Raw genomic sequence first — 12580 nt, 5'->3', positions numbered from 1 at the left:
CATACTGCAAGTCACTTTTGTTGTGAGAGAATTGGCCATCTACAGAGATGTTGCCCAGGGGACGCCTGGATGTGTTAGCTGTTAGGCTTCTCTCATGTCCCCACAAGGTACAATTGACAGATGGGAGCTCACTCCATCTTGTGGATTTGAACTAGCAACCTTCAAGTCAGCAACCCAACCTTATGTCAGCAGTTCAGCCAGCACAAGGGTTTAACCCATTGTGCCACCACGGCTCCCTATAGTCCAACATAACTGAAGAGGACAGTGTTAGGAAAGACTGATCGTTATTATGCAGAGATCTACTGAAAGAGTGATTGAACTCTGAATGCTGACTACTAATGGCCCAATCAAATGTATGACTATTTTAACAGGTAGATAAAGATAAAATAACCTATTTGAGGGAATTTACAAATACACAGAAACACATACTCTCTCTCTAGATGTGTGTAAACTACACTTGCTTTAAAAATATTTATTATCATGAAAGTTATGTAGGCTTGCAATTATTAAAAGAACTGCAAAATATGGTTGGAATCATAGATCTTTCTCTGTGTTTTTGACTTTTAATTCTATGAATTCTCATTGATATAGGTGCCGAACCACTACATCATCCAGCAAAAATTGGCTTGAATCATGGGCACCAGGTGACTCCGAAATTGTCTTCCCTAGAAGCATCTCTCGTTTGACACTTGAAAATTAATGAACATGTTGAAAAGAGTTAGACCCAAATGACTTGTCCAAGGTCATGTTGCAGCGTGTGGCAGAGCAGATAAGAAGATACAGTAGCAATGCCTCCTGGTCTCATGGAGCAGACAACTGCTTTCTCTAAACTGCATAATGAATGATTAAACCTTCAAGACTGTAACAACCTGAAGTGGGAATATTCCACTATGTTCTATGTTTTGGGTATATTAAACTTTAATGAGTGTGCTTCAGAACAAAATATTTCAATTCTGAGGATTTGTCTTACCAAAAGAAGAGCCAAACATAGTTAATATTTCAAATGATGAATTGTAAAGAAAGGAAAAATATGCCCCAAAGCACTTTAAAAAAAATCTAATGTGCTCTGTTTCCTTTTCTAGATACATTTTGGTGCCCAAAAGTTGAGAACTCAGCATTATAAACCAGGACTTGTTGTCAGTTCTAATTTAGAGAGACGGAGACAGCTTTATACAGCAGCTCCATGGCCTGGAGCTGTCTGTCTTGCAGTCGAAGTCCCACTGTGTCAATTGCATGTCCTTGAACATTTCAGGTAGACTCACAGCACTGGGATTTGCCATCCTTGTGGATTTCAGGTGTGTAAACAACCGCTCTCCGCTTTCCTAATTTATTATGAGATAATGAGGTAGTGAGGAGACATTCAGACATTACGCTCTTCATATGCTTCAAGGTCCTCTGAATGCTGCAGTCTAAAAAGAGGGAAAAATGAAGTCCATATTCCTTCGTCATGGAATAATGCTTACTTCCCTTGTTTCAGATCATTGCAAGGGCTTTACTAGTCCATGTAATGCTAGAAGTCTTTGCAGATTTTTAGTGACAGAATCATAGATAAGTCAGAATGGAAAAATCCAGTATCCTCCAAGAATATCTAAGAGATGCACATCAATGTTTGTGTTGGGACTGGGGATTATTAATTACTGCTTTGTTGTTATATTGATATCCTGGCTTTGTCCCAATAATGAGATTCAAGGTGGCTTACAACATGTAACACCAGATTGAATCTACACCAAATTAAATCTACACCAAAAACAATTGAATAAAAAGTATAAACTTAACAGTTACTTAAAAGATAATTAAACAATGTATAAAGTTAAAACTATCAGCCAGTTTTAATCATGAATTTTAAAGTCATGTCTTTGTCTACATTTTAATCATTGTTCTGTGTATTTTAATATATGTATGTTGTAGAAATATATTTTAATATGTGTATTTTATATAATGATTAAGTGTTTTTAGCTATGTTGTAGCCCACCATGAGCCACGAGGAGAGACAGGTAAGAAATAAAATCGTAATAATAATCACTATTAATTAAAATACTATACAACATGGTCCACATATCCATGGAAAAAATATGTTCAGTTTCATTTATCCATGGTTTCACTTATTCAGTTATTCATGTATGGCTTCTATACAAGTTATGTCTTGTTCTTGGTATTTCTGTAGTTTGGCCCATTTAAAATAGCAGGGTTAGCTATTAATATCTAGTGGTTCACAAATCCAGAAATGTCTTACTGTGGAAACAGGGATTATACTGTATACAAACTACAAAACAGCACAACAGACCATTGAAAGTCTATCTTAGTCAGTTCCTAAAAGCCTGATTGCATATGAATGGAAGAAGAATGTAGATGGAGATATCATGGGATGCATCTACACTTAAAAATTAGTGCAGTTTGACACCACTGTAATGCCAGCTGCACTCTCTCCTGGGGAAGGCAGTTCTGACCATTGCTGCTTGTGCCTTAGTAACCTCCCAATTAGACTACCGTAATGAGCTCTAGATGGAGCTGCTCTTGAAATGTGTTTGGAAGCTGCAGGTAGTGCAAAAGGCGTGCATTTTAGAAACCATAAACACTCGGCCTTTTAAGAACTGTGCCATCTTCCATTTGCTTCTGAGCTCCTCCTCAAGATATCAACAGCATGTGTCAAAACATCAGTTCTATCTTACATTTTGAAAAAAATAGATAAAAGAAGAACTAAAAGCTCTCAAAAAGGAACTATTCAATATGCTGTGGGGATGGCAGCCCAACTGGGGAAAATGCTCCCTGACCACCATATAGTTGCCTATCTTTACTACAGGAAGAAACTACTGTGCCCAGATCTGCTCTCTCAAAGAAAGGGCACAGCAAGAGCATCCCCAGTTCTCCAGAATGTACAAACAATACTTGAGGTATATTTTGAAAATGCGTGCATCTGGATTCAATTCCTAGATCTTATCTTTCGCTGCCTTGCCACTTTTCTGTTAATTGAGATTATGTCTTTCTAGCCAATTGTCTGTCCATTCATCCATCCAAAGAGGATCAGAAACAAATCTCTTGAAGTTATTTTTAAAAGGATCTTTTGAAAGCTATGTTTGAGAAAGTAAGTTCCTTCCTTGGGAGAAGAGGAAAGGCCCTTATAAAATTGGATGCTTGAGAATTGGCTTTTAAGGATTCCCAGGGGAATGCTGGGGGTGGGAAAAAATCTCTCAGTTATTGCAGAAAGTGCATTACAGGTGAAGGAGCTTAACACAAAACACATGCAATCAATGATGGCCCACTTGAACTTTACTTGTACCATTATTTCTTGAGGAAGGGATCATCTGTAGGTGTTAAAATTACTGCCTTTCCTAACATGAATGGAATTAAAAATGGAATGAGAAGAATAAGAAAAGCAAAGAGTGATCAGAATAAAGACTCTGGCAAAGTTTCTGATGTAGGATAAATGGGGAAGGGGACCTTTAAGTCAACTCCATGAAATTTGTTAAATTTTCTTATGCAAGGTAGAACATTAGGATGACTTCAGTCATAGATTATATATCAATCACAAATTGTTAAAGATCACAGTTCAGGAATCTCTCCTAAGAGATGCATTTTTCTGCCTCTTTCTACTGTATTTCTATTTACAAAGCAGGATCTACCTGCTACTTCTAGGTCATTAACATCTTTAGTTCCAATAAAATCAAATAAAGTCCATTCATATTCTTTCATTATCCTAGTTTGGCAGGGACAGTCTGGATTAATCCTGTGCTGTCCAACTTTCTCATATGCTCTTAAAATGTCCCTGTTCATGCTTGATTTGCATCCATTTGTGCAAACTTGCATGAAGCGGGTTATCTACGTGGAAGACGGGAATTGTAGTCCAACATATCTGGAGGGTACCAGGCTGGGGCAGATTGTTCAGGAGTATTTATCAAAATACTCGTGTGTGTGTGTATATATATATATATATATATATATATATATATATATATAAAATAAAACCTAATGAAGTTGTTAGATATGTGATGTCATACTGGTAATGCTGAACATCTCTAATGATTTTTTTTTTTTCGTGTCAGGAGCAACCGGAGTTGCTTCTGGAGTGAGAGAATTGGCCGTCTGCAAGGACCTTGCCCAGGGGACGCCCGGATGTTTTGATGTTTTTACCATCCTTTTGGGAGGCTTCTCTCGTGTCCCCGCATGGAGCTGGAGCTGATAGAGGGAGCTCATCCACACTCTCCCCAGGTGGGATTCGAACCTGGCAGCTTTCAGGTCAGCAACCCAACCTTCAAGTCACTTAGTCCACTACGCCATCTGGGGGCTCCTATCTCTAATGATTAATGAGCCCCCAGCTTTACAACAGGGGTTATAAACTAGGGATTTGTATATTATTTATTATTATTATTATTATTATTATTATTATTATTATTATTATTTTATATTGTATCAAAATCATTGCATAAATTAGTATAAAACTGATAAAAATAGAAGGAGCACTAGTATCAGAGGCAGTTTATTTTGTGTCAAAAGCATTGCATAATAAATAAGTTTAAAATTGATAAAATAAAGGGATCACAAGTAGCTAAATATCTTTTGACCAAAAATGGGCAACAGCAATCGCATTGTCTTTAGGCTCAAACAATTTTTCCTCTGTACATGAGGCAGGACACGGCAGACAAGCATAAGGATACGAAGTTGTCTGCTCTACTGCACAGTCACACAAGGTGGAGGATTCTTTTAGGTAGTGCCATTTTGCCAGGTTGTCTTTTGATCTGCCCACTCCACTTCTGAGAGGCAGACCTTCGTGGGGGGCCATCCAATTGGGATTTCCTGGCTTAGCTGCCCAGAAGGATGCCCTTGCTGTTGCTGGGGGAATGTCAAGAGGAATGGTGGTTCTCATGAAACCTTTTCTTGATTTGAGTCTATTGGGAAGAGGCTGATAGCCATGCAGCGGGTGGCTTTCACAGTGTTCAACCTTATTTCTCTCATAGTTGGCAGCAACTTCCTTTCACACATTAGGGGTGGGGGTGGGACAATGCCAGCTAGCTTGTAGAGTTTATCAACAGGTGTAGTTTTGAGACATCCCGTGATTATTCTGCATGTTTTGTTCAATGCTATGTTCACCTGCTTTGCATGGGCAGACTTGTGCCAAACAGGGCAGGCATACTCAACAGTTGAGTAAGACAAGGCCAGGGCTGATGTTCTTATTAATTTTGGGTCTGCATCCCATGCACTACCAGTAAGTTTCTGCAGGAAGTTATTGTGTGCAGCTACTTTGTACTTGGTGTCCATGCAGTGTTTCCTATATGTTAGTGTTCGATCTAAGGTGACACCAAGATATTTAGGATGGAAACAATGTTCAAGCTCTGGCCTTCCCAGGTAACTTTCAACTTCCTATTGGCTTCATGGTTTCGTAGATGGAAAGCACACACTTGTGTCTTGGCAGGGTTAGGCTTCAGATGATTATCTTTAAAGTAGCTGGAGAGATATTTCAAGGCATTAGTAAGTTGAATTTCTACTGTTTCAAAGTCTTCTGCTTGTGTTGTTTGGCCATCAGCATATATAAAGCTCTTTGTATTTGTATTTTAATGTGAATGCATTCAATTTCATGCTTTTGAACCAGTATTTCAATTCATAGAATTATACAAATGGAAAGGACTGCCATGGCAATCTAGTACAAGTCCTTGCCATTAAAAAATGCGCAATCAAAACATACATTAGAGCAAAACACATTCAAAATGTCTTTGTAAGCTGCCTTGAGTCCCTCCGGGTAGAGAGGGCAGTTTAGAAATAAAGTTGTTGTTGTTGTTCTTATTCTTGTTATTATTATTGATACACAACAAGATTAGTACACATCAAACAAGATCACTATGCTGGCTGTTGTACTGGATCACATGTCAGACACTTCCCAAGTGTCTAGGATTATGTGATGTATTGGCAAATAATGCATGCAGATCTGAATAGAGTGCCACATGCAAAATTATATATGAATGTAATGTCAAGATGCATTGCATGGGTATAGTTCTTATAATTATTATATTTATTTAATAAATATAATGCATGCAAGAAAACTTTATACTATGAAAAATTGCACATACAAGGGAAAACATTAGAAGAAATTGACCCAAAATGTATACAAATGTTCAAATGAAGTTTAAACGTTTGGGACAAACTGAAAACTAATAATAGTTTTTTGTTTTATGTTTAGGGTGATCGGAATGAGAAACAGAGAAACTAAAACTGACAGATCTATCCATCCTAGTAAAAAAGCACTGAGTGACATTGCTTGTTTGTTGCGTATCTATTTATTTCTTTCACCAAAGATGAAGAAAGATTGATGTGAGCTCCCACAGATGCCACTCGGTTTCATGCAAACAAGAAAACAGGTTAAACATAACAATCAGTAACCTTTTCAATGTTTTCAAAGTGGCATGAGGTTGCAGTGAGGCGAGAATCAGAGGTAATGCCTATTAACAATGATGCCACCATGTTTTCTATGAAACGTGACACTGAAAAGACTGTGTTTGTTTGGAAATGAAGCCCATCTTTCCATAAAGTTTATTTTTTCTTAAGTGAATGTGAATTTTGAGAAAAACAAAAATTCTTTGTAATTAGAAATATTTGGAGGTTCAACTTTCTCATGATTGTGCTCAGAAAATTAATGACTACTCCTTCCTTTCCATGTGATGACTTCACATTTCAGCAATATTGGGCATCAGCCAAGGTCCCATTCCAGTTGGAGAGACACTGTCAATTCCTACAGCCTCCTAGATCTCTTGCTTCTCTTTCTTTAAGATCCTTCTGAAGATGTGTTCTATATACTGTTGAATCCTGTTGTTAGTCCTGGCTAGAGTAGACCTGTTGAATCAATAGCATTGATTAAATAGGTTTACTTTAGCTGAGATTCCATCCTCTATGTGTGTGTGTGTGTGTACAGATCTTCAAGTTGTCTGTTGACTTATGTTGACCCCATTAATTTCATTGGGGTTTTTTTGTGGTTTTGCCAAATTTTCCCTCTAAACCAGTCTTTCTCAAAGTGTACTCCTCCAGGTGTTTTGGACTTCAGCTCCCAGCCATCTTAAGAATTGTGGGAGTTGAAGTCCAACACATTTGGAGGAAAAAGTTTGAAAAACTCTAAACTATAACCTACAGCACTTGGTATTTGTTTGTGGTCTCCTACCCAAGTACTAACCAGGACTGACCTTGCTTAGCTTCAAATATCAGCTGGGATCTGGTGCCTCTTAGGGAATTTATGCTTGCTATACTTAACATTTATTTAGAAGTGTTCTCTCAAATAGGAAAATGTTTGTATGTGATAGCATGTGCTGTTCCTCACCTGAAGTTAATCTGCTTTGCTGTGGGCTTATTGGAAAATAAATAGTCACGCTTAATTCACAAGTATGATTACTGAAACCGATATCAACCATTGCTGAATGGAAATGCATTACATTTTGTTGAGGAGAAGGGGGAAGAGATACATGTTCTCTTACCATATAATTTGATCCACAGAGGAGATAGAAGTGGGAGTTGTAATTTATTTACTGGCTCCAGGAGGAACCATCCCTTTCTCTGAGTAGAGTGGTGAAAGGTAAAAGCTTAGTCCATCTTGAAAGAACCTAAGAGATGCACCAACTCCTTTACTTTCCCCACTATGGCACTGCTTCTGGCCTTTTTGAATATTGGGTGGGAAAATGGCGGTGGACAGCCAGAGACTTTTCTCCCTCCATGGAATAACCCCTGACTTATCAATGGGTCATATCAAAACCCATAATTTTAGCCCCAAAACTTGCCTTCAACTTAAACATGAGGTCAACTGATACATTGCCATATATAGTTCTTCGGGGACATGACAGCTCAAACTGTGTAATGTTTCTGGGCTTTATTTTTAGGCTGTCATTTCAACAATTGCTGCTATTTATTGCTGATTTGCATTTTGTTGCTTAAATTGTTCACTTGATTGTTTTTGTGAAACAACTTAAAATGACTTTTGCCTATAAAGCTAATGTATTTTTTTTTAAAACAATCAATGAATGTAAAACAGTACTTTAAGAATTCCATTAAGGAATTCTTTGCCTAATGGTAACATTTTTTCCTTTCTTGTATGTGTTAAAGTAACAAAGTTTTTTCAAAAAATCCTGCAGCCTATACTGTCCAGTTTGTGTGCCATCAAACTGAATTTTTACCAGTGTGACTAAAAAAGTACTATTAATAGTACAGTAGATCCTAAAAACATTGTCTATTTGTGGTATTATTTTTCAAAAGGTTCCCAAAAGACAAACATTCCATTTCAGAAAAAGATTGTTCTCCTGTGATAAATCAGTGACCCAAAGGCAATGTAAGAGGAACTCAAGGGACTTTAGCCTTCTCCAAGAGCACAGTTTACTTAACTGGTCCCAAATAAATATGTTGGCTCAGGAAAAATTAAGAGACATTTAAAGTAGAATGCTGCCTTGCTCGTATTTGAGGAAGAAGAAAAACTTGTTTGTGTCTAATAAATCATAAAAAGTGCTCAAGAGCAGTTTGTCCTTGTAATAGGAATGCCCCAAAGAGATGCTAACGTCCTTAGGTTGAGACCTTAGGTTATGGCTGTGTTTTTGCGGATCATGCAAGATAAAACTGACTTTTCCTCCCCAAAGCATGGCCTTGAATCTTTGTAAATTCATTCTCTCTTCTTTGTGCAGGATTTGCCTTTTCTCTCATAAAATGTCTTTGAGAAAATAACTTATCAAAAACTAATGTCTTCCTTGTAGAAACAATTCACCAGTTTCAGTCTCTATGCATACTAAGCAATGCACTATGCAGCTACTCAGGAAAGGTCTACAAAACAACAAACAACTAATGCACTTGACAGCTAGGTAGAAAATGCCCATAACACTATAAATTTTTTAATGATTTTTTGTTTTACATTCATATTTTATTCTTTTTTCCAACAGTGCAGGATGATAAACATCAGGAATGGGAATCATATGTCCTTCCAGATATTGTTAGACTGCAACTCCCAATTGTCTTAGCCATTGGTAAGGAATGCTAGGAGGTCCTATTCAGAAGGGCTATGACCAAGGTGCTTTTCACACTGTAAAATCATAACACTATATATATTAATAGAACACCCTGTGGATTCCTTGGATTTGCTGTTCGGTGAGGCGCTGAAGATCTCTGGCCTAAAATTGTCAGTAATCCTCCGTAAGCAGAAGTATCCAGGATTCCATAAAATGAAACCATGGCAGTTGAAGTGGAATAAAAGTGATATAATTGTGTTGTGTGAATGGTCCCCAGGTAACATGTGTATCTGCTTAGTCTATTATCCAGGCATTGTTGAAAGACAGCTACAAGACCCCTTTTTTTTACTATAAATTTGAGCTGGGAAAAACAGTAATCCAGACAGAAGTTGACTTCAAATATAGGGATGTCCTCTATAGCAGAGAACACCATCATTAGTGGATTGGGAGACATGATGGACCCTTTTCTCTCTGGATTTCTAGCTGAATTCATAACAGTCTTTCAGACGTTTATTAACTAGGGCTGGACATTTTGATCAAACTGTGCCAGTCATGGTGTAGCTTCAGATTCAAAAGGGATCATTGTTTCCATTATGGAAATTCTGTCTCACTATGATGTTTTCAGTTTCCAAATTACTAGCATTTCAGTAATTTGAAATTCAGTGGGGTATTCAGAAGCACAGTTCAGGCATCCAAAGAAAAGGGGCAAGCAGAGTTAGAAGGGAATGGTAATACAGCAAATGTGTTAAGTACTTATGGTCAGATGTTGCACTAAAGAAAGATTTAATGGGAGTGGCATAATTCTTATTGCGGGGAGGACAATGCCTTCATGTTGCCTCCTTCCATAGCTGCACTACTGAGGCTAAGGCTTTGATACCTGGGATGCTAACTAGTTTGTTCTTAGGTATTTCAAAGTACTGATTTTAATTAATTTATTTAAAACATTAATTGCTCATTCTTTGGCCAGAAAGGCTGCTAGGCAGCTCACTAATCTATGAGAACTATAGTGACTGTTCTTAGACTCTAAGAAGATATACCATAAAAGGAAAAAAGGGATGGGAAGGGGGAAAGGAAGACAAGAAAATTCAAGCCCCAATTCTTAATCTCATAATGATCAGCTGTCACATAGCTGTAACACTGTAATGGCTATAATTCAACAGCTGGATTCTGTTGATCATCATATCAAGACTGGCTAGAAAGAATGAATACCAATCAAAGGCAAGAAGAATCAACACTGAACATTTACTCAAATGGAACCTTTCTGAAGTTTCTTCTTCAGTATAACAAAAAGATACCAACCAGGTGTAATCTAAATCCTGCTTGGAGGGATTACGTGACCCTCTGTTGAAGATAATAAACAGCTCCCTTGAGCAAGGAGTCTTTCCAGAGGGTTTAAAAGAGGCGGTGGTCTCTCCCCTGCTGAAGAAACCAGATTTAGATCGTTCGGTTCCCTCCAGCTATTGTCCAGTTTCGAACCTCTCGTTCCTGGGCAAGGTGATTGAAAGGGCAGTAGCGGAGCAGTTGCAACAGTTCCTAGACAACACAGCCGGATTAGATCCCTTCCAGTCCGGCTTTCGTGCGAGGCATGGGACAGAGACTGTGCTGGTCTCCATCACGGATCATCTTCGATGCCAGCTTGATCAGGGCGGGTCAGTGCTGCTTGTGTTATTGGACCTCACTGCAGCATTTGACACAGTCGATTATAATCTTTTGACCCACCGCCTTGCCGTTGCTGGAGTCAGGGGGACAGCTTTAAATTGGCTGGCCTCCTTTCTTCACAACCGTGGACAGCGAGTGGAGAGGGGAGGCCTGGTCTCTGAAAGGTCCCCTCTACTTTGTGGGGTGCCTCAGGGGGCCATTCTCTCCCCTCTGTTGTTTAACATCTATATGCGACCACTTGCTCAGCTGGTCCGAGATTTCGGGCTTGAGTGTTATCAATATGCTGACGACACTCAGCTTGTGTTAAAGATGGATGGCCAACCAGATTCTGTACCTGACAATTTTCATCAGTGCCTCGAGGCCATTATTGGATGGTTGCGTTCCAGTAGGTTGAGGATGAATCCAGCAAAGACAAAGATCCTATGGCTGGGCCGACTGGGTAGTGGGGATATCCAGTTGCCAACCCTGGATGGCGAAGCGCTACGCCCATCTTCACTAGTAAAGAGTCTGGGAGTCCTCTTGGACCCTTCACTGACGATGGAGGCCCAGGTCTCCGCCGTTAGCAAAACCGCCTTTTTTCATCTTCGGCAGGCTAGACGGCTAGCCCCCTATCTGTCTAGGGACAACCTGGCTACAGTGATCCAGGCTACGGTCATCTCGAGACTGGACTACTGTAATGCCCTTTACACTGGCCTACCTGTCTCGGTGATCCGGAAGCTCAAATTGGTGCAAAATGCAGCGGTCCGGCTCCTTGCGGAAGTCCCAATGAGATGCCACATAACACCAATCTTACGGCAGCTGCACTGGTTACCAATTGAGCACCGGATCACTTTCAAAGTGATGGTACTTACCTTTAAGGCCTTGCATGATCTAGGGCCGATGTACCTGAGGGACCGCCTCGCTCCCTACAAACCCCAGAGATCCCTCCGTTCTGAGGACCAAGACCTGTTGGAGGTCCCCAGTTTTAAGACCTTGCATCTAATGGCAACTAGACGCAGAGCCTTTTCAGTAGTGGCGCCATCTCTCTGGAACACCTTGCCACCTGAAGTTCGTGCCTTGCGGGACTTGTCGGCCTTCCGCAGGGCATGTAAGATGCATCTATTCCGGCAGGCCTTTGAGTTCTGTTATTGATGTTTTAAAAGGTGCTTTTAGGATGTTTTTAAGATGTTTTGTTAAAGATGTTTTAAAGATGTTTTTAAGATGTTTTTAAATTGTTGTTTTAGCCGGTTCTTGTGAACCGCCCCGAGCCCTAGGGGAGTGGTATAAGTTTGAAAAATAAATAAATAAATAAACATATTGGGGAGCATGCTAGACAATCTCTTTATCAGAAGAACAAATGAAGCCCCATTTTGGATCAGACTAAAAGTCTATGAAATCCAATATTCTGCTGAGACTCTGGCCAATCTGTTTCCTATGGAAAACCTGCTTTACACATGTCTGCCATACTCCTTACATGGAGGAAGAAATGATTCTCATCTAATTTAGACCATTGGTCTCCCAGAATTCTGGATTGTGTGGAGAGCCTCCAGAAGGAGGGGCATTTTATTTATTTATTTATTTATTTAAAGCATTTATATTCCGCCCTTCTCACCCCGAAGGGGACTCAGGGCGGATCACATTACACATATAGGCAAACATTCAATGCCTTTTAACATAGAACAAAGACAAGACAAACATAGGCTCCAAGCGAGCCTCGAACTCATGACTTCCTGGTCAGAGTGATTCATTGCAGTGATTCATTGCAGCTGCTCTCCAGCCTGCGCCACAGCCCGAGCCCATGCGAATTGTTGTTCTTAGCCATGGTCATAAGCAATATGTCAAAAAGAGGGGAGAACGAGCAAGCTTTACTTGTTTATGTACAGGTAGTCCCCAAATTATGTCTACCTGTAACTCCAACCATATATATATATATCCCCTTTGTATAGCATAGGGAATGGTTACTACCCCTGTGGTGTTTGTTT

The sequence above is a fragment of the Anolis carolinensis genome, chromosome 1 (genome assembly GCF_035594765.1).
Source record: "Anolis carolinensis isolate JA03-04 chromosome 1, rAnoCar3.1.pri, whole genome shotgun sequence".
In the NCBI taxonomy this organism is placed as follows: domain Eukaryota; kingdom Metazoa; phylum Chordata; class Lepidosauria; order Squamata; family Dactyloidae; genus Anolis; species Anolis carolinensis.
This window is presented reverse-complemented; position numbering follows the sequence as displayed.